A 21,140-nucleotide genomic window follows, 5' to 3' on the forward strand; every position below is an offset into this window, starting at 1 on the left:
TGTTGGTTGACAAGAGTTATTACTTACATCAGCATCTTTGATCTCACCAGCCCTAGATGTGGGTCAGCTTGAGCCAGAGAGGATGCAAAGTTGGGTCTGGTACACAAGGAGAAGAGCTTGTGACAGCTGATGATCAGCTGTAGGGAGAAAATAAAATCTCAACTTGTCTACTCTTTCTAAAAACTGGGACCATGAAAGCAAACACCTCATTGGTTCAGTAGCACTTTATATAATAGTAGTACGATCTTGTATTCGTCGGACAGCAATGGAAATGGCACCCTTCATGGTGTACTTAAGACATACAGAAAAACATTCAGGTTTAATTTGATTTTTACAGGTGCACAATCAAAAAAGCCTTCAAAAACACTACACTGACTTCATTTATTCTTCTAATTAAACCTATTTTGTGTGCCACAGTTCTGCTCAGCAAATGTATATATAGACCATGTAGCACATAAATCCAAAGCTTAGACCTGTGACCCTTCCACTCAGACATGGATAGAAATTTGCCAGTGCACTTGTCTTGTCTATAAGGCTATGAATTTCAGTTTCTGCCTCATGCAACTATGGAAACATCAGGAAATTTTTATATATAACACTTGATATCATGGTAATATCGGCCTCTGTGTCTATTTTCAAACTTAAAACTATTACATGGATTGGTATCTTTACTTGTCAATAAATCTTTACATCTGGTACAGTAATAATTGACTCCAATAAGAATGCTTTTAGGATGTTATTTTTTGTTCATCTACAGTATTTTCATTGTTGATCTCTTTAATCTTACTTTTACATACAAGAACAAAATGACCCAGTTTATCTCATTTCTTGAAACTTCTGCCACATTCAACATACTGCTCTGCCTAATTATGAGAATGGTTGCACCTAGAGCATGAGCCTGGCTTACTCATTATATTTCTTGAATATCCTCTTAACTTGATCACCTCTTTAATTTTTACTTCACATATATCATTTGCTGTATTCAAGTTAGCATTCTGTCATTTAATAAGCTCTGTCTCTATAGGCATTTAAATTGCTTTTCTAAGGTTAGATTTATTTCCAGATGTAACTTTTTGCGAAATTTCATATCAGCCAGTCCATCACAGTTCCATTTATTTGCTCATTTTAGTGCCAGTTAAACCCACAATTTTCTGCCAACTCATGTAATCTCACAAATACTTCCACACACTTGCCCTTTGTTTACACACATCTGTCAGAACATGCACTCTCATTTATAATATTTTTTAGCACTGAATGTTCATTGAGTTTACTTATTACTGACTCATACAGTGGATATAAAAAGTATACACATCCCTGTTAAAATGCCAGGTTTTTGTGATATAACAAAATGAGATCACAATAAATAATTTCAAAACTTGCTCCACCTTTAATGTGACCTATAACCTGTACAATTCAATTGAAAAACAAACAAATCTGTTAGGGGAAAAATATAAAAAAACGTACAATACGCTGGTTGCATAAGTGTGCACACCCTTAAATTAATACTTTGTTGTGTGTGCACACCCTTAAACTAATACTTTGTTGAAGCACCTTTTGATTTAATTAGAGCATTCAGTCTTCTTGGGTACACATGAGAGACATCTTCCTCATTACTACATCTCTAGTGATCTTTCCTCACAATCAAGTAAGGATCTTAACTGGTGGGCCCAAATACATACATAATTGACCTGCAGACTATTCTAGCTTTTGTCTTTCTTGTCCTAGCAAATACACATATTAGCCAAATTCTTAGTAAGCTTGAAGTGCATTCAGCATGTTGTAATAAGGCTGCCAAGGAGAGTTAGAGAGTTTTAGAGATTGTAGGAGGTTAGTTGGATGGACAAATGGAAAAGGATTGCAACATTTTTGAGACTCCACTTCTGTCAGTTTCCATAACTATATGAAAGATGTGTACTTAACTTTAATGCTAGATGTGAACTTGTAACTTGTAGGACTAACGCAGTTGGTGTTAGGACCATCTGGCATCAAAACTTTCCCAGGCTGCAAAGCACCATCTACTTATCATATAATGTACTGTGCAACTCTTCGTCTTCATATATGAGGTTAGACTCTTGAAGTTAGATAACATAAGACACTTGAAATCTTCTTCATCAAGGAAGAGGAAGGTGGGCAGATACATTACTGAAGATAGACTGATTCTTCCACCTCCACCAATGTGGTAATTCATATTTGGAAATAATAGATCCAAACTAGGTAATGCATATGGCAAGATTCCCAAGCTCTCCCTACTGGGTGGTCTCATTATAAGACTATATCCTTGATAATGGTAGATCCAAAAGAAGACCTGAATCTGGATATCACATCCAACTTTCAATGCTTTGCAAAGACATTGAGGAAAAAAACAAACAAACAGTGCAGCTATTGCAAAGGTGTCACCAAGAGTTGCATTTCTGTAACTAAACCCATGGTGCAGATGGATAAAGCCCAGACACCCAAAACAACCATATTTGGCTGGGGACACAGTGGCTGTAGGGAATGGGAGGTACAGGACTGACTGAGCCACTCATGGCAGCTCATCCATCCAATTGGAAGGGAGGCAGCTTGCCTTGCTGCATTGGCAGTTACCACAACGTGAAGAAACTAGCAAGGCCTGCTTGTTTGGTAGGTTACACATGCATGTAAGTGTTCATGCACTTCCTGAGGCAGCTACAGCAGATGCAGGCTGCCATGAAGTTAGGACATGTCTGCAGGAAGTGGCTCACTTCCTAACACTTGACTCTCGCCTCCACAAGAAAACAAATGTTTGGAGTGCTGTTACCCCAATAGACATTCCAGGCCAAAATATTACAACTCTTGTTCCTTCTTTGAACTTTAGTATTCCCAGAGGTCAGCTAGGAGCAGGAAGGAGAACCAATGGTTCAGTCCCACAGGCAGTCAATAAATACATAAATATATCAATCTTCTTCTTCTTCTTTCGGCTGCTCCCGTTAGGGGTCGCCACAGCAGATCAACTGTTTCCATTTCTTCCTGTCCTCTGCATCTTGCTCTGTCACACCAACCATCTGCATGTCCTCTCACACCACATCCATAAACCTTATCTTAGGCCTCCCTCTTTTCCTGTTACCTGGCAGCTTCAGCCTTAGCATCTTTTTCCCAATATACTCTGCATCCCTCCTCAGCACATGTCCAAACCAACGTAATCTTGCCTATCTGGCTTTGTCTCCGAACCTTCCAACCTGGGCTGAGCCTCTAATATACTTATTCCTAATCCTGTCCATCCTCGTCACACCCAGTGCAAATCTTAACAACTTCAACTCTGCCACGTCAAGCTCTGACTCCTGCCTTTTTGTCAATGCCACTGTCTCCAACCCATATAACATAGCTGGTCTCACTACCCTCTTGTAGACCTTCCCTTTCACTCTTACTGGTACTCGTCTGTCACAAATCACTCCTGACACTCTTCTCCACCCACTCCAGCCTGCCTGTACTCTCTTCTTCACCTCTCTTTTTAAAAAAAAAAAGCTACCAAGGTAGGTAAAGTTGTAAACAACTTAGCCCTGTGAAATTCTGGTAAGCACTTGCTGCATTTAATCAGCCTTTTTCTAAGATCAAGTAAAATTAAGATAACAAAGTGTAATGCATTCAGAAATATATCTGCTTAGAGTAATCTTACATACATGAACTATTTTTATCCCGTTACAGAATGAAACAAAATGGGTGTCATTGCATATAGACCTGGTTCTGCCACATATTTTAGCTGATGGTATGCTTTCACGCAATTTAGCAGCTTCCCCTTCAGAAGTTAAATAAAATAGAAAAGTATGCAAATGAATATAGTGATCATAACATAGTGATAGTGACACCATCCCCCACTCTGGAAACATAGGTAAACTTACTAAACTGGGCATAAATCCCTATGTCACTCGATGGGTTTCCAACTGGCTTACTGACAGAACCCAGACTGTAAAAGTAGCCAACTCCAAATCCATCTCCAGATAAGTGACAAGTGGAGTACCTCAGGATTCAGTCCTGGGACCGCTCTTGTTTGACATCTACTTCTCTGAAGTACAGGCCAACACTAAGGGACTCTGGCTAACAAAGTTTGCAGATGACTGCAAACTGGGAGCCATTACTGAATCCCCAAATGATGTGGATATTCTACAAAAGGGCCTTACAGAAACAGATGCTTGGTGCCAGAGCCATGGGCTCAACCTTAATGCCAAGAAATGTATAGTTATCCCCTTTGGGAAAAAACATGTACCCATGAATTACCACATAGGTGGCAGTACACTAAACACCGAAAGTATGATGAGAGACTTAGGGACACAGGTGGACAGTGGTCTCACCTTCGATAACCACATCGCCACAACAGTCAGGAAATCCTTCTATGTGGCACACCTCATCACTAACGGCTTTTCATCCAGAAAAATAGAGGTCATTGTCCCACTATACTCATCCCTCATTAGACCCATTATAGAATACAGTGCCCCATTTGGTATGTACCTTACAAGACATCTGCAACAGCTGGAAAGGCCGCAGAAATACCTCACTAAAAGAATCACAGGCCTAAAGCAGATGCCCTATGCTGACCGTCTAAAAAAACTCCAGCTATACTCTGGTGCACATTGTCTACTCAGAGGCGATCTCTGCTTAACATACAAGGCCATGTCAAACCCTGAGCTGTTGGACATGCTCCACTTAAAGAAATCCCAATCCCTCAGAGCCACACACTCCAGGGATCTAAACCTTGTCATCACAATGAACAAAACATGCTGGAGGGATAGGTTCCTGACCCAGAGACTCCCCATACTCTGGAATAGACTGCCCATACATGTCAAGCAGAGCGCCTCCTTGGCCCTCTTCAAAAGGAACCTTGACGATTGGATGGGAGATAGGAAATTCACCCCAGGGATCATGTCAGTTGCCCTGCTAGACAGGGGTCCAGGAAAGTAAATATTGTGGGAAGAAATATCCAGGGAATTGTTATGGCTAGGTTTGTATAGGCCATAGGGCCGATAGCCTAGTACCAACCTATGAACCTAATTAAGATTTGAATCAGTGACAATCTGAGACATAAAAAGGAGTTAGTTCTAAGAGATGTCATGTCTTTATGAAATACCAAATGATGAGAATCTACTCTTCCAAAATCCTTCTGACTGATGTAATTGCTACCAAAAAAGTGTCCTCCAAGTCATAAACTTAAAATATACAGGTTCGAAAGGATATGAAGTAATGTTTTAGGAATAAAAATCCCATAGGTACTAAATCTCACAAATGGAGGACTTAACAATGAAATTAATTTAAAGTAATTTTACTGAAAAAAATGTATCTGCAGGTTGGTATCAGCCTCTGTCCCTAGCTAAATTCGGTAGGTTGTCTTTATTATCCCTTCAGTTTTAGCCATATGACAATTCAGCATCACATAGACCAGACTGTGTACCTGCTTCAAGGACATCAGATATCCTTCCTTTCATCAAATGGTACTTACCTATGATTTAAAGTCTACATTTGTTCCATAATAACATACCACAGTTTGGATCTGCTGGAACTCTGCATTAAAGTATATGTGGGAAATATAATGTCTCCATTTTTACATTTACCACTTCATATTACACATAAAAATAAGTTTGCGTGTTAACATATGGATATGAATAAAGTTAGAATCTGTATAGCAAATTTAGATTAAAACACATACTACATTTAGCAGAAATCAAACTGATATATGAATACATATTTTTTCAATGCCAAAACACAGCCTGGACAGTTTTACACATAAGGAAGATCGGAGAGTGAGAGCTCTGCAGTAACTTAGCATATTGGATAAGTTTTATTTGTCAAGTGATCCTAGAACCTAGAACCTATGCTTTTTAGTTATATCAGTTTCCTGCTCTTACAAGATTCGGTCTTGTTTATCTGTCAGACAAGCCATCAATAGACCACAAATCCATCATAAATAGTCTGGGTAAATGCTGCAGCTGTGGTAGATCACTGAAGAAGCCAGACCTCTATGTACTCCTCCAAATGTGAAAATGATAACAAGTACTGAAAGATCCATCATTAAAATTTTCTTGTGAATATGTATAAAGTTTCAACTTTATGTAAGTAGCCCATATGTATGGGATAAATAAAGTAATGTAATGCATGCTAGCGTATAGACAGTATAACGTAAAAAAGAAGGGGATTGGACATATGAAAAGGGGAGAGCCCTACTTACGTACCTCAGCTTAGGTAGCTGTAACATGTAACAAAGTAGATCGAACACGTTACTTGGAATGCTGCTCAGAGGTGAAAATGCAATCTTATGTACTTTATATGTGGGCCACATAATGTGGCTATACTGTTGGTTTCATTCTCTACACTTGAATGCATTTACCGATGAGTGTAAATAGTCAAGACTTTTCTGTAACGTGATTTTGTGCAGTAAAACATTTATAAACAATCAGTTCGTTTATTAACCGGAACAACTAGGCTCGTCTATATTTTACTACATCAAGGCCAGTTTCTCAGCCACGCCTGTGAAATACACACGACTGCATTCCTCTTTCTAAGCAAAGGAAGGCGTCGACCTTTTCTTTGGTAAGTGTGCACTAGTCTAGCTAACGTTTGGTCGTGTCTATGATAGTGTATTGACCGTTCGTCAGTTCCGTTTCCGGTAAATCCTGTTTAGGGGAACTGCAGTAGGAGGTGGGAGGAAATATGTGTGTCTTTGGACCTATAATTTTGTGGTCCCCCTTCTGATGTTGATAGGAGTCGGATGGTAAAGTTTTTCTAGGATAGGCAGATACACAACGTGATCCCAACGAGCTGCTGTCACGCGGAGAGTTAAGGTGTGTGCGTAGGGGACGGGTAAGTCCTTTATCTAATTGTAACGGATTGCAGAAGGTATTTGGGGTCTGTGTAGTGGAAAAGCGCAAGCGCCGGGGACTTGACACAGATCTGTGAAGGAAGAATTTGAGGACCATGGTGTAAACCTGCAGAGTGCCTTTGGCTATCTGAACTGAACGTTTGAACGTTAATGTCTGTCAACTTAAACTTCCTGTGGTTATTATTAAGGAAAGGATCTAAGTTGTACTTAGCATTGAGGACGGGACTGTGTTTGATTGTGTGTGTTTCTGGGGGTTATTCCCACCTATTCATTTACAAGCAGTGTTTTAATTGTCATTTTAATTATTTCACTCTTTGCTTGAGACATAAGGCATGAGAGAGTCTAATATAATGATACATTGAATGTATATTTTGAGTATTTAGTTACGGTAAATTTTGCTTTCCTTACTATAGTCTTGTTGTTAAAAGTATGCTTCAAAAGTAACTGTTTTCTCTTTATATAACAGTAAAAACAAATCTGCCAAGGTTTTTTCCCTCCTACCAGTTTGTGTGGATAGGGTCTTACTAATGGAAGGGACTTGTCTGGGAGATTTGACTGTTGTATTATTGTTACTCTTGTTTGGGGCAAGAAGAAGGTTTAAATGAAGTTTACATATCACCTTGTTAAGTGATGTGATCAGATTTGTGTGATGTGCAAGAAATTTGTGGAAATGCTGAATGCTGTTTCTTTTGTGCTTTAAGTTTTTGTAGTGTGCATTTATTTTAGTATCATTTAAGATGCAGTACTGATTTGATCATTTGAAAACAGTAGTTGCTAATCTGAAAGAACAGTGAAGTAGAAGTATCAACATGGATAGGAAGTAGTATGATCAGGAATACCTTCACAAATGGAACAACACTTGTCATTCATTCATAAATTTGTCAAGGGTTCAACTTACTAGCCTTCAAGCAGCTTGATCACTGTTATATTATTTGAATAAAGTTAATGCCTGACTACATACTGATCCCTTCTAATTGTAAGAGAAAACTATATGAGCTTGAAAGATGTTGTGCTAGATAGCTGTCTTTTTTGTGGGGGGAGGGTATATTTTGGTCTTAAGGTCCACGATCAGTGTTACTACAATCTGACAGTTTCTGAAGCTTTTCTGTCTAGTTCATATCTGCTGAGGAGTTTGTGTACCTTAAAGTTTTTTTAGGTGTCTTGTTCAATGTCTGTAGAATGCAGCATTGTATCTGGTAAAGGTAAAATTCTACATTTTTCTCTCTGGAATAAGTAGACAGCCCTTTAAAATTAGATGGATTGCAGCATATGATTTTCTGCCTTTGGTAGATACATACTGGTCAACGTTTAATATTATTGCCTGCCATTGTCCAAAGCTCTTCAGTGGTTGTATTTTTTTTTGGCCTTTATTACTGTAATTTTAATTTATGTCCTTTTTGTCAAGTTTGTTTTTGATGCTATGTTTACTGTCATTAAATGTAAGGTTATTACTGTTGCACAGAATGTGCTTTTGTTTGTACACCATATAGATAAAAGTGTTTACTGAAATGTATTAAAAATGTACCATTTACTTTCCTGGTCAACCCTTGACACCAAGAGTCTAAAGTTTTCAAAAACTTAGGGTCCAAAAACAGAAAGAAAAGTCTAAATGTATCAGGTTATTCCAAGGAAAATTATGCTTTTAGTAGCTTTGAAAGTCTGATATTTTTTACTTGATTAAAAGACAGTCTTTGTAGTTACCAGGTAACCCCTAAGGAAATGTTGAATGGTAAAATTTGACCTGTAACGAAAATGTCTTCTTGCCGTTAAGGGTAAATTTTGGAGCAGTACCACCAAAAGTAGACCCAGGATCCTCTTAAGACATAGCCAGACAGTTAGTGTTTTTGTAAGTAATTGGCCCATCCTGTGCTATCTGATGTCCAGTAAGCATAATGAAAAAATGTTCTGTTGTATTATCAAATTTCTAGGGGGGGGGGACTCATAATCTTTAATCCTGTAATAACTTCTGCATATTCAGTCAATATTTATTCTTTATTCAATGATTATCTAGTGCATTATTGTTGCTCAGCTGTAGGTCTGCACTTGCAGTATGTTTTTACTAAATAGCCTTTTTACTGAAATTGGGTAATGAATGTTGTGAAAATAAGTAAATTCAGTAGTTTGCATAATTTTATTGTAATACTAGTTTTTGCTTTAAAAAAGTCATGTTTGCATTCTAGAGCAGTGTCTTTTAAGTATTGAGTGTTAAATATTTTCCAGGTGTCATCTCCAAATGTTTGGCTAATGCTGGATTTGAAATCCAATATCTGAGTGACATATCTTCCCAAGGATAAAATAAAGCTCTTAATTTCAATTTTTTTTTTTTACAAATTCTGTTATTAATGTTTCCCAGTGGGATTCTGGGCGAACCCTCTTGCCAAAGAAATGGGCACCAAATGACATGAAATTTGAAGTACTGGTCAAAAACTGGAAGAAATACAGTGATCTTAAAGAAAATCTGATCTGACATCAATTTCAAGCAGAGTTATTAAAACTATTGGTGATAACATAGGGAGAACCCTATTATTAGCTAATTCCAACATCTTTGTGAAAGTGTGAGAAACTTATTTCAGTGATTGTACATATGTTCTTAAGATATGTCCAACTTATAAATCTAATACTTTCAAAAATGCACTTTAAGAATGGCTGCGCACTGCGTAACAGACTAGGACACACTCACTGTAAAAACTGAGGAACTTATTTTTAAAAGCCAGTAAAAGTTATCTGAATGTGTGAATCCAGCTACTAGCTGGTGATTATACTGCTTGCATGCCAGCAAAAAAGACATTGTTGCTTGCTTTCTTCAACCAACCAAAAAAGGAAAATTTCTGCCCAGGAAGAACCTTCTAGCTCTTCAGCAAAAGCAAATCAGGTTTCATCTTTAGTAATGGATATTGCATTCAGAAAATTGTCAGAAAGTATAAAATGTATTTGTGCATGTTTAACTAAGAAACTTGAGCATAATAGTCAAATGACAAAATGTGGAAAAGATAGAAGACGCTCTAATTAACTATTCATTTCAGATGATAGAACTGCAGAAACCAGAGGGTGAAATAAATGAAAACATGTCTGAACCATGAGGCTTATCCTTGCCAGAAAAATGGGAATAATAGATTGCACTAATTTTATGAAAGTACATATCGGAAGCTGGACTGGTGTTCCAGTAGGATTTGTTAACTGAGAGGGCACGTGTATGCTCCGAATCTGGCCATGAAAAAGCAGACTGCTTATGACATAATAGTCATACCAACAGAGCTGGTCCTGACAAGAATGGAAAAGAATCAAAGTTGGAGACTTCAGAGTGTTTGCAGGAAATTATTCACGGTACACTGGACAGAAGAGAAGCATTTTTTATCCCAGCAGTCAGGAGATGTTGAGATTCAAGGTGCTGTGTGTTCAATGCTGTTTAGAACATTTTTCCTGGAAAATTAAATATATGTTTGTATGCAGAATAGGCCAAGGAGGAAATACAGTTTAGATAACAAAGAGCCAGCAGGCTGAAAGGGACTCTTTCTCAATCTTCTGATAGACTGTTGAGCGACTTTGCTATTGCAACATTTTCTGTTGCTCCACGTGAAAATGGTTGTGACTAAAAAAAATAAATAAAAAAGCCCAGGTGCATGCTAGAAGAATTGGGAATACCTTGCACTTGAATCAGAGCCTGGTTTTGAGAGATAAAGATGATCAAGAAGGAGACCAGCAACAACTGTGAAATTAGTGAATGAGTAGGATCAATTCAATTGGATATAATTTAGGCATGTGAACTGTGGTTCTGCAAGAAGTTGCTGCTGAATAAAGACTGAAAGTGTAACTGTTAAACTGGTGGGGGAACTGTAAAGCATAAACCCCACCTTGTCATTAATTTTTTAAAACGGATTATGTCCTTGGATAACCATTTCATTATATAAATTGTGTCATCTTGTAAAGCAATTATGTATTGTATGCATCTGAGGTGTTTTTAATGTGAGATGAGAACGTTTTACAATGGACTGTTTGTCTTTGCTAGTGCTGTTAAGAAGTAATGCTATTTGATTGTAAAAATTCAGATTTGACATCATAACAAGGAACGCTAGAAAAAAGAAAGTTAATGTAATGTGAGCATAGGCTGCTGGGGAATCTGTGGGTGTTTTGATCATAATTTGTGTAAAATAAGAAAATAATTCCCTGTTTTTGTAGAGGTGGTTGTTTAGACTAATGACCTTCTAGTTTAAGCTATAAACATTTTTTTTTTCATTTGATGCCTTTATTGAATTATCAGTTAATGGGCGGCCGCAGTGGTACAGTGGTTAGCATTGCTGCCTCACAGCAAGAGGTTCTCCGGTTTGATTCTCAGATGCGGTGCCTTCTGTGCAGAGTCTGCATGTCCTCCCTATGGTCATGTGGGTTTCCTCCGTGTGCTCTGGTTTCCTCCCGCATCCCAAAGACATGCAGTAGGTGGATTGGTGACTCTAAATTGGCCCTAGGTGTGAGTGTGTGTATGTGCCTTCTGTGGAAGGTTGGGCGCTGGACTGGCAATCCGACACCGTAAAACTCCACTGCCAATCGTGAACGGAAAGATGATCCACTGTGGCAACCCCTAACTGGGAAAAGCTGAAAAGAAGAAGATTTGAATTATCAGTTAATATGTAGACAAACATATATTTATATAAAAACAATGCATATTAACGTGTTCACATTTACAAAAATTATACATCACACACATTCTTCTCTACAATTATCATCAATCCAGCACTACTTAAATTGCTCAATTCATGCCTTCCCTTAAACCTCACTCCTCCTCCAAAACATTATTCTGCATGTATTATTCCCATATGTCATTTGATCCTATCCTTTTTTAAGGATCCCACTTCCAGTTCCTTTATCTGTAGTAAATTATTTTTTTGAGATGGGATACAGGATTTGACTTGCCTGGACATGGTACATCCTTTTTAAGTTTAATTCTGGTGGCTGCTAGAAAAAAGCATTTACTGGAAAATGTAACCAAAGTCTAAACTAATCATACTTGAAGTACTGATTATTGTAACAGTGATAAAAGAACAGGGAGTGGGATTTTTAGAAAAGGGTAGGAGTAAATTACATTTGAAAAAAATGGAAATTTTGGGAACAATGCATACAGAAAAAATGTTTTGGAGGAATGAGATTTAAGAGAAGGCAGGAAATGAACAATTTATGTATTGTTAGTTTAATAATGTATGATGTATAATGTTTGCAAATGTGAACTTGTTAATAAGGTTTGATTATGTTTATATAGATGCAGTAAGTTTGCCCGTGTTGCAAGTGATACACCAGTAAAGGTGTTTAAAAGCATGTCCTAGGTTATACCTATTTGTTCACCCAATATTTCTGACAAAGTACTCTGCAGAGAATTTTTAAATTCTGTCAACTCATTGTACACTCAGAACATATGTTCCCAGTTACCTTTTTCTTCCCCATCAAACTTCCAATATTTGCCATCTACCTGAGGAAAAAATTCTTTGGAGTATGCTTAGGTTATAAAAATACCAATGTTGACACTTCCAAGCAAAAATATATTCTACAAATTGCTTATTCAGTCTCTCTCCCAAATCTTTTCTAACTTCCTCTGATTGACTCCTATAGCTATCGTGCAATATTTTATATGCCCTTCTAATTGTCCGTTTTTAACAGCAACTTCTGTTCTAGATTCAGCTAGAAAATTTACCGGAACAGGTCTTTCACTTAAGGCTCCTCTATCCCCATCTCTTTGCCTATACTTCTATATCAATCCCTGATAAGGAAGGCAGTCTCTTGCCTGTAGTCCAAACCTCTTCTTGGCGTCTTCCTATTTTATTACCTTTCCCTCTCTAGTTAGTTGCTTCCAATATCTTGGTTCCCTTGCCAGTTTTCTCCAGTAAATTCCACCCCCTCTCGCCTTTTTTCTGTACCCCTAGTTGCAGTCATCCCTATCTACAGAATCCCATTTCTCCATTCTCATGTTGGCTTACTTCTTAGAATACATTCTGCTGCTTTATGGCTGCAATATTCTGTGTTTTCTTTTCTCCTTAAGGATCTGCAACTAAAATCCCACTCTCACTTTGTTTCTTGAATTTACCACCTGTCTCATCTTCATCACTTTCAACTTTGAATTGTTGCTTTCAGCTTGTGTTATATATTTGAGCCTTAACTATGTAGCTCTAAAATATCCGCCACAAATCAGGTAGTCTAAACACACCTTGTTACTTTAGAAGGATCAACTTATAGGTTCATAGGTAAGTACTGGGATAGATACCTTTGTGGGCCATTTTAAGTCTAGCAAATTTCCCTTTTTGAGCTCAAAATAACCTATCCTATTTGGTTACAAATTAGTCTTATCCATCCCTTGGTTGATAATTATATGTTCCCCTTAATGAAAATAACTGGGATTATACCATAGATGATTTGAGGGAACCAGTGCATGGGATAAAGCATTTGTGTACTGCATCTGTCCATTAGTAGTACAGAGGCAGTCCTTGGGTAATTTTTTTTCCATCCATAGATCTAAGGTGCACTTGAAAATGGACAGGGATGAACTTTGTTCGTAGCAATGGTGTCCTCTATGAAGTATACCTGTCCCTCCAAACCATTCTATTGATGTTGCAGAAGAGGGTTAGATCCCTAGACTGAGTATTTCTGATTCAGTTTGACTTGCTGATATGCAGTAAATCCATCAGTAAGGAGGATGCCTTATGTACAAGACATGGGTCACCTCTTAGCTCTCTGTAGGGCACAGAGTATAGTGAAAAGTCTTTGAGCCGGTCCATGTAGGACATGTTGTTTAGGCTTTGTATCCGTTTAGCATGGGATCTCTGTGGGTATTAAAGTTGTTGCATATGTCTGGGCTGATGCATGCCAAATGGGGCATTATATTCAGTGACTGGCCTAATAAGAGCTGAGTAAAGGGGAACAATGACATCTCTAGATCTATACGCAATCCCTTAGTTTATAAGCTGTGCTGTCTGGAAGGACTTTCTTACAACAGTAGGCACATGTTGATCAAAAGTAAGGTCACTGGCCACATGAGTTCCTAAATCCCGAACAGCTGGTTTGACTCTAGGGGCGTATTGTAAATATGGTAGTTCCCTGGGGTAGATGACTTCCCAAAGGATGCAGTAATGCATTTTTTGGCATTTAGTTTCAGACCATGATTTTGACAGTAGTTATTTATTTGAGACAAACCTTCCTGCAGGATGGCTAAGTCATTTGGGGATTGTTCCTAGCTTGCAGTCATCTGCAAACTTAGCCAGAGCCCTTTGGTATTAGCTTTTATTTCAGAAGAGTATCCTACTTGACCCTTGCCCTTTTTCCTCTCCTGAATAAAATCCTTCAGCTCCTTATTAATTGCTATCTACAACTTCTCCTCTGGTTGATAAAACATGTGTTATCTGTATATGAAACTAAAGAAACTAAACATTTTTTTCAGTGCTTGTATCTTGTTATCCACATCTATAAACAAGAGCTTCTAGTTTCTCAGTATTTGTGTAATCTTCTGTTTAGTCTCTTCCCACCTATCCTTGACTTCCATAACAGAATCCTTTTCTAAACGGTACTCTTTAATACATCAGATCCCCAGATGCATGAATATTAATGACCCACCTTGTATGGGTTCATAGTTTACAGCTAGCCTTTGTTTTATCTTCATTAGTTGTATAGCCCAAAAAGAGTTGAAACTGTCGCAAAATGTTCACAGCACTGAGATGTCCTTTTCTGGTTTTAACAGGTACAAAATAATATTGTCTGCAAATAAAGCCAGCTTCTCTTGATTACTATACCAATCATATCCTTGCATTTCTGCATCCCTTCTTTCCATTGCCAATGGCTGTAAAATATAATGCAAATAACAAGGGGGGAGGAGGGCACCCCTAAACTGTCTGATTTTTCTTTTCAGACAAATCTTGTAAGAGAGAAACCCTCCCACTTTAATTTTTGTCTCTGATTCCCTCCTATACCCTCCTAATTAACCTCTCTTATTGTATTAGGGAATGCAAATGCTTCCATTGCCCTACTCATAAAATCCAAGCTTAATGTGGCTAATGTTTTCTGTGCATTAAGACCCATCAACAGCTGCAGTATTTTCTTACATTTTGCTTCTCTCTGGAATATCATTGTTTTATTAATGTTGTCAAATGTTTGCCTGCCCTCCACAAAAGCACATTGTTTTATTGCCTCTTCTCTTATCTTAACTGCTAATTGTTGAGCCTCTTCTACCTTTAACCTTGGCATAATTAAGTCTTCCATAAATATTTCCATTTGCTCATTTTCTTAATTTCCACATCTCTGCTTTATACATAGTTTCATAAAGTTTCCAAAATATCCCTCATACCTATAGGCTCTCTGGTTGTTTTTCTTGTTATACACTTCCTACGTTTGGCAACAACCCTTTCTGCTTTCTGTTGCCAAAGTCTTTGTGCTAAAAGCTTTTGTGCTCTAGTGTTAATTATCAGAAACAGTTGATTTAACAGCAGTCTGTCTAATCTCATGCATATTATCCAGATACTCCCTTATTTTCTCTTTAGCACTTTGTTCTATGAGATTTCCCTTATTCTGTAATACTATATCCCTTGTCAATCCCTCTAAACAATTTTTGTTACTTCATAACTATATATTTTTCTGTTATTTCTACCATATTTTAAACTTTTCATTTTTATCTAACTCACTAGCTATATCTTCTAAAAAAAAAAGCTTGTCTTCCCTTATAACGTGAATAATTTCCACTACCTGTTCCTTAAATTGCTCTTTTTTTAATAGATACATGGGAAGTGCCAAAGTCTCATTTTTACTTCCGTACCCTGCATTTTTATCTTAGTTAAAGGTATATGATCTGAAAAAGTTATTGCATGTGTGTTGAAGCTTTCATTAAATGCACACGTTCCTGTGAAATATAATTTCTGTCTAGTCTATGCCAGTTATTGTATCTTGGGGAATAATATGTAAATTTTCTGAGTTCCTGGTAGTGAATTATCTTCAATACCAAATACTTTCATAAATTTCTTCACAAATCTACCCTTTTTTGTTATACGTTTCCTTCTAGGTCCCCTAGACACATCCTCACTGTTGCAAATCAAGTTCCAGTTCCACCTATAAGTAATATTCCCTGCTTAAAGCTGATTATTTCTCCCAAAATTTTATTAAGCTTCTTAACAGCAGTTTGTGAAAACATGCCAGCATAATTCTCCTCCTTTGCCAATAACCAGTACTGCCACAAATCTGCCATTATCTTTTCCCCCCTCTCCTATCAATATTGGAGTTCATCTTGCAAGTTGTATAAGATCTCCCTGTTTTCTTTCTCCTGATACCTTGCTGTATATCCATCCTGAAATACGTTCTTGATCAAATTCGCATGCTTACTTTTTTCCAAATGTGCGTTTCCTGTAGCACTGCTATTTCTTAATATAATTCAATAGCCATACCTTTTTTTGACTATACCTCTGAGGCCATTCACATTTCAAAATAATTTGGGTAGAGTAGCCTTTATGATAAGATGTTATTATTCTCCCCTGTTACATAGAAAAGCTTTTTTAAATGTGTGTTTCCCACTTTATGTTACACGCACCCACTGTTTGGCAGGTTGATCCTTTTTTGTTTTCATTTGAGCCTATGCCACATTTTGCAAAGCATTTTGTTTTTTAATGAAAAACCTCAAAAAACAAAGATACACCCCATAACTCTTAACTTAAACACACAAATCTATGTACATCTTGAAACAATGACGTTTAACTTGCCTGGTAAGAACAGTTATCCCAAATTGACAGATGCAGCCAGAGGCACTACCTAACTTAAAGCTAAGGTTATCCATTTTAACAGCCTGTGCTCCTGCTTACACTAATTGCTGTCTGTTCTTGTCTTATCTTTATTCTCCTCCCAGATGTGAAAAACAACTTTTATGCTTTCAGAAAACATGCACTTTTAGCCTTAAGAAAAAATGCACTTATCGTCAAGTAAAATAAAATTATACATTGTTATACTAAATGCAGTAAAGAATTTGTGCCATACAAGCTGCTGTCTTATTCACTTTCAGTATTTTTTTACTAATCTGTTTGTTCTTTTACCTTTTAATTTGACATTTTTCTCAGTAAACAGTGTAAAGCTGTTGATTTATTGCCTTCACCTCTAGTCAACTTGTTTCCATGGAAGCTTAAAAACATAAGAACATAATGAACAGCTACCCTCAGCTGCAGACTTCGCAACTCACACTGAACATTTATTTGCTAAAGGAAAACTATTCATTGCATTCATAGTGGTGTCTTGATTTTAAAGCCCTTTTGCTTACACAAAACATGTTAGATTAAGCCAGGTGCATTAATGCCGTTATTCACTTTTGCAAAAGTAAAAGAAGGCATCTCAGCTCTGCATGCATTAAAATCAGTGCACTTTACCACCCCTTCTCCTAAGAGTCCAAGATTGCAGCCTATTAACTTAAGCATGTTTTTGTCCAGCATTTCTTCTTTTTGCATTGTAATGATTGCACTAATAAAGGAAAAAAGTATGTAGAATATTTATCACATGCAGTAATCACTGAAAATACTTTACATTTCATGATATAAATTGCATGTTATTTAGTAAACCGTGTTAATGACAAAAAATGTTCTATTTTTTTCTTGTAGTGTTGTTTCAAATATTAATGACAAGGAATGTTGTATATGCCTTTCAGCCCCTGCACAAGTTGAAAAAGTTGATAAAAGTCAAATATTTTCTTATCTATTTTTTTTTCTGTTTCACAAATGTGATTGATGCTTTATATTACATTTAGTCACTAATTTTAGTGTTGCTGGTCTTTCTACCTGTTCACCTCCATCTTCCAACACCAGACTCACGTTCAAGTCCAAGGTATTTCCAAATCTTCTTGGCAGTTCCTATGCATTTTTTTTGTGTGTCAAATTTTTTTTGGAATATTGGAAATGGTTTCACTGGCAAAGTCTCCCTATGAACTTCCCATTAGAATGAGAATCGGAGACCCCTTCCGTTTGATGGCTCGCTTTTTGTTGGTCAAAGTTTTGTATTTCATACTTAGCCTGTTCTGCATCAAAAAAATGAATTTGATCCTCCAGGAAAAAATATTCAGAAGACAACTGGAATTTCACTCCTGCCTCTCGACATTCCCTGATTGCTGTGATAAATTTGCTTCTCTTCTGCCTGGTGTGTACAGGAGTAATCATTTTCTGCAAACACTCTACTGTCTCCAGTTTTTAATATTTTGCTTTTGTGCTAAAGTTTTGTCAGGATCGACTCTTTCTTTCTACTGGTATGATTTCGCCTTTACTAATTCAGGTCTTGGCGGCTTTCTCATGGCCAGGTTTGGACCATGCACCCAATTTGCCCTAACGAATCCTGCTGTGGAATACCAGTTCAGTTACTTATTTGTGCTTTCATAAAGTAAATACCATCTGTTCTTTCCAGTTTCCCTGGTACAGCAGAAATTTTCAGGTTTTTCTCCCATGTGCTCTGCCCTCCAACTCTACCACTTCTTGAAACATCTCTTCTTGAACAGCTTCAGCCTTTTCTTCATTTCAACCTTTTTTTTTTTGCAAATTATCAGCTCATCTGAATAGGTGTTTAAAGCTTCTTGCATTTTTCCTGCTTTTTGTTGTTCGAGTTGATATACTCTTTCAGTGTTTCATTTATTTTAATTAGCTCTGTGCACATTTGATTTATTTTTGCTTCTGAATTTCTGGAAGCCATCCCTTCTACCAAAGCAAGAGCTTGAACTGCTTTTTGTTTAACAGCTGAAAGAGTCTTCCCATTCAGTGTTTTCTCTTCATCTTTTCTAGTTGATTTTCTGTCAGGCTCTGCATGTTTCTTCTTTGCTTGCATCCAGGCTGTATATGTACTAGCCAGTAACTGAATTTTACTAAAACTGTCAGAATTACTAGCCCTTTCTGTCAGTTTATTTTTTCATACTCTGAGAGATGAAATTAAGCTGTTGATCGGTGTGCAGCCATCTTGGAAAATATTAAGCTATAAACATTTTTAAACAAATAGACCTGAACAAGAGAAGATGATAACCTTGAAAAATTAGGGTTTGTTCATCTTGTACTTGGCAGAGTTACTGTTTGTCCCCATTACTTTTAACTAGAGACAAGGAGTTGAACATGAGAGGTCTTAACGGTGTGCTCTCAGTGGAATCTACAAGGGTTCTTCCTTGCATTTGTGAACAAAAGGAATAAATTCTGCATCACTTGAGTAACATTAGATTATACAACAGAACTAATGCTTTGTCTCAACATATTGCCAAATACCCTGATCGCAAGTTTTCTTTCATGACCTTGGAAGTCACTGAAGAAAGTTTGAGAGGAGGACATCTATTCAACAGAACAGAAATTGAGACTGGATGGATTGCTTACTTACAGGCTGACAAGTTGCGTGGCTTGAATGGGATGGTCCCTTTAAAGCCTTTGCTCAAGGGGCTTCTGCTAGTAAAACAGGATCTGAAGAAGGCAACTGCTGAAAGCGCTTATCCACTTGTATTTAATTTTACTCTGAGTTTTTATATAATTTTAATAGATTTTGTTTGAATCTATTTAAACTAGCTTTACTCCTCACTGTGGTGGCGCAGCTTTACTTTCTTTGTACACAGTAGTGTATATTGGTAAAAGCTGCCTTTAGCACTCCAAGGTGTGTTTTAATTTTATTTAACTGTAAAATAAGTAGTAGTACGTGTGGGTGCAGCTGTCAGTTCTGTTGCAGCTGTTCCTGTTTGCAGGGGTAAATGTACTTTTTAGAAAGCATATGTAGTTTTGCATTCCTTTGAGTTAAAAGGGGGTGAAGTTTTTGAAAATATATATATTTTTTCTTCAGCTGTGTGTGTGTGTGTTTTTTTTTTTAAGCAGAAACTCTGGGAAAAATGCAATATGAGCTTATGTAGAGATGAGGAGCAGCACTTCATCCAAGATCAGCCTGTAATACATTACATAGATACAAATATTTCAAGTGTGGGCATTAATGCGCTTCTAGCTTGCCAATATACCAGAACACTTGTTCCCATAATAAGTATCCAGGCTGTTCTTAAAAATATCTAAACTAGTACTTTAATGTAATTTGGCAGTCTTTTCCTTGCATCAGTTACTCTGTCAGAGAACCAATTAGTACACTTCTCATTCCTGTAGAATCTTCTACATAGTTTGTCTAATGATTCTCTAGTACTTTTTGTTAACCCCAAACATTCCCAGAGGTACCTGAATAAGATCTCCTCTTAGATATCTGTAAGAAACACTGTACAAATTCAGATATTTTAGTCTTTCATAATAAGTTAAATTTTTACATCCATGGATACCCTTGGTATATTTCTATTGTAGTCTTTCCAGTTTACTCATGCTTGTTTTCTTCTAAGGTTGCCGTATTGTTATTCCATACTCCAGGTTGGGTCTAATGTAACTAACAAACAATAACTTCATTATTGTTGAATTCCTAGACTTCATAAATCGTTTTATACAACCTATACTTGTATAACTGTCATTATACCATGACCCCCCCCCCCATTAATATTCCAAAACGTGCACGCTGATTGGCCAGCGTGCACGTTGTAAATCGACTTATACTAATGGAAAAAGGTCCAGTCGCCTGGACTTTTTCCATTAGTATAAGTTTCTTTTAAAACACTGTCTCGCTATGTTAAAAGAGTTTAACATAGCGACACAGGTTTAAAAAAAGCAACGGAGATCTCCGTTGCTTTTTTTAAAGCTGTCTCGCTATGTTAAACTCCTTTAACATAGCGACACAGTGTGTAAAAAGCAACGGAGATCTTGCTTTCTCCGTTGCTTTTTTTTAAAACCTGTCTCGCTATGTTAAATGGGTTTAACATAGCGAGACAGCTTTAAAATAAGCAACGGAGATCTCCGTTGCTTATTTTAAAGTTGTCTCGCTATGTTAAACCAATTTAACATAGCGAGACAGGTTTAAAAAAGCGGAGAAAGCAAGATCTCCGTTGCTTTCGCTATGTTAAATGGGTTTAACATAGCGACACAGCTTTAAAATAAGCAGCGGACATCTCCGTTGCTTATTTTAAAGCTGTCTCGCTATATTAAACCCATTTAACATAGCGAACAAAAGCAACGGAGATCTTGCTTTCTCCGTTGCTTTTCGCCACAGCTCTGATCTACTGCGTAGGCATGCGCAGTACATCGAACTGCGGATACCAGACAGCTGCGGAAGGGCAGCAAAGAGGCATTATACAATGCCATTATTTAAGAAAAGTAATTATTTCTTTTCTTAAGTAATGTCATAGTATAATAGCAATAACCCACTTCTGGGTGTGGATAATGCGGGATTTACCCACGGTTGTCTTTGTTTGGTCCCTCGGGCTTCGCCCTCGGGACCAAACCAT

At 37.3% G+C, this 21,140-nt stretch overlaps 1 protein-coding gene across 4 annotated transcripts in view; it reads left to right on the forward strand.

Moving 5' to 3' along the window:
• Nucleotides 1-6,576: 6,576 nt before the first annotated feature.
• The window catches only part of ZBTB5 (zinc finger and BTB domain containing 5), a 240,953-nt gene continuing 226,389 nt past the window's right edge, over nt 6,577-21,140 (forward strand). For 2 of the 4 annotated variants that reach the window (XM_044059435.1, XM_044059437.1), the window contains exon 1: nt 6,577-6,788. The gene's annotated coding sequence lies outside the window, so the exon portion shown is untranslated. Of the gene's footprint in view, nt 6,808-21,140 lie in introns of all 4 variants that reach the window. The other 2 variants (XM_044059433.1, XM_044059436.1) reach the window with 2 other exon arrangements.

Source organism: Protopterus annectens, chromosome 17.part0 (genome assembly GCF_019279795.1).
Source record: "Protopterus annectens isolate FY-2018-M chromosome 17.part0, PAN1.0, whole genome shotgun sequence".
In the NCBI taxonomy this organism is placed as follows: Eukaryota; Metazoa; Chordata; order Ceratodontiformes; family Protopteridae; genus Protopterus; species Protopterus annectens.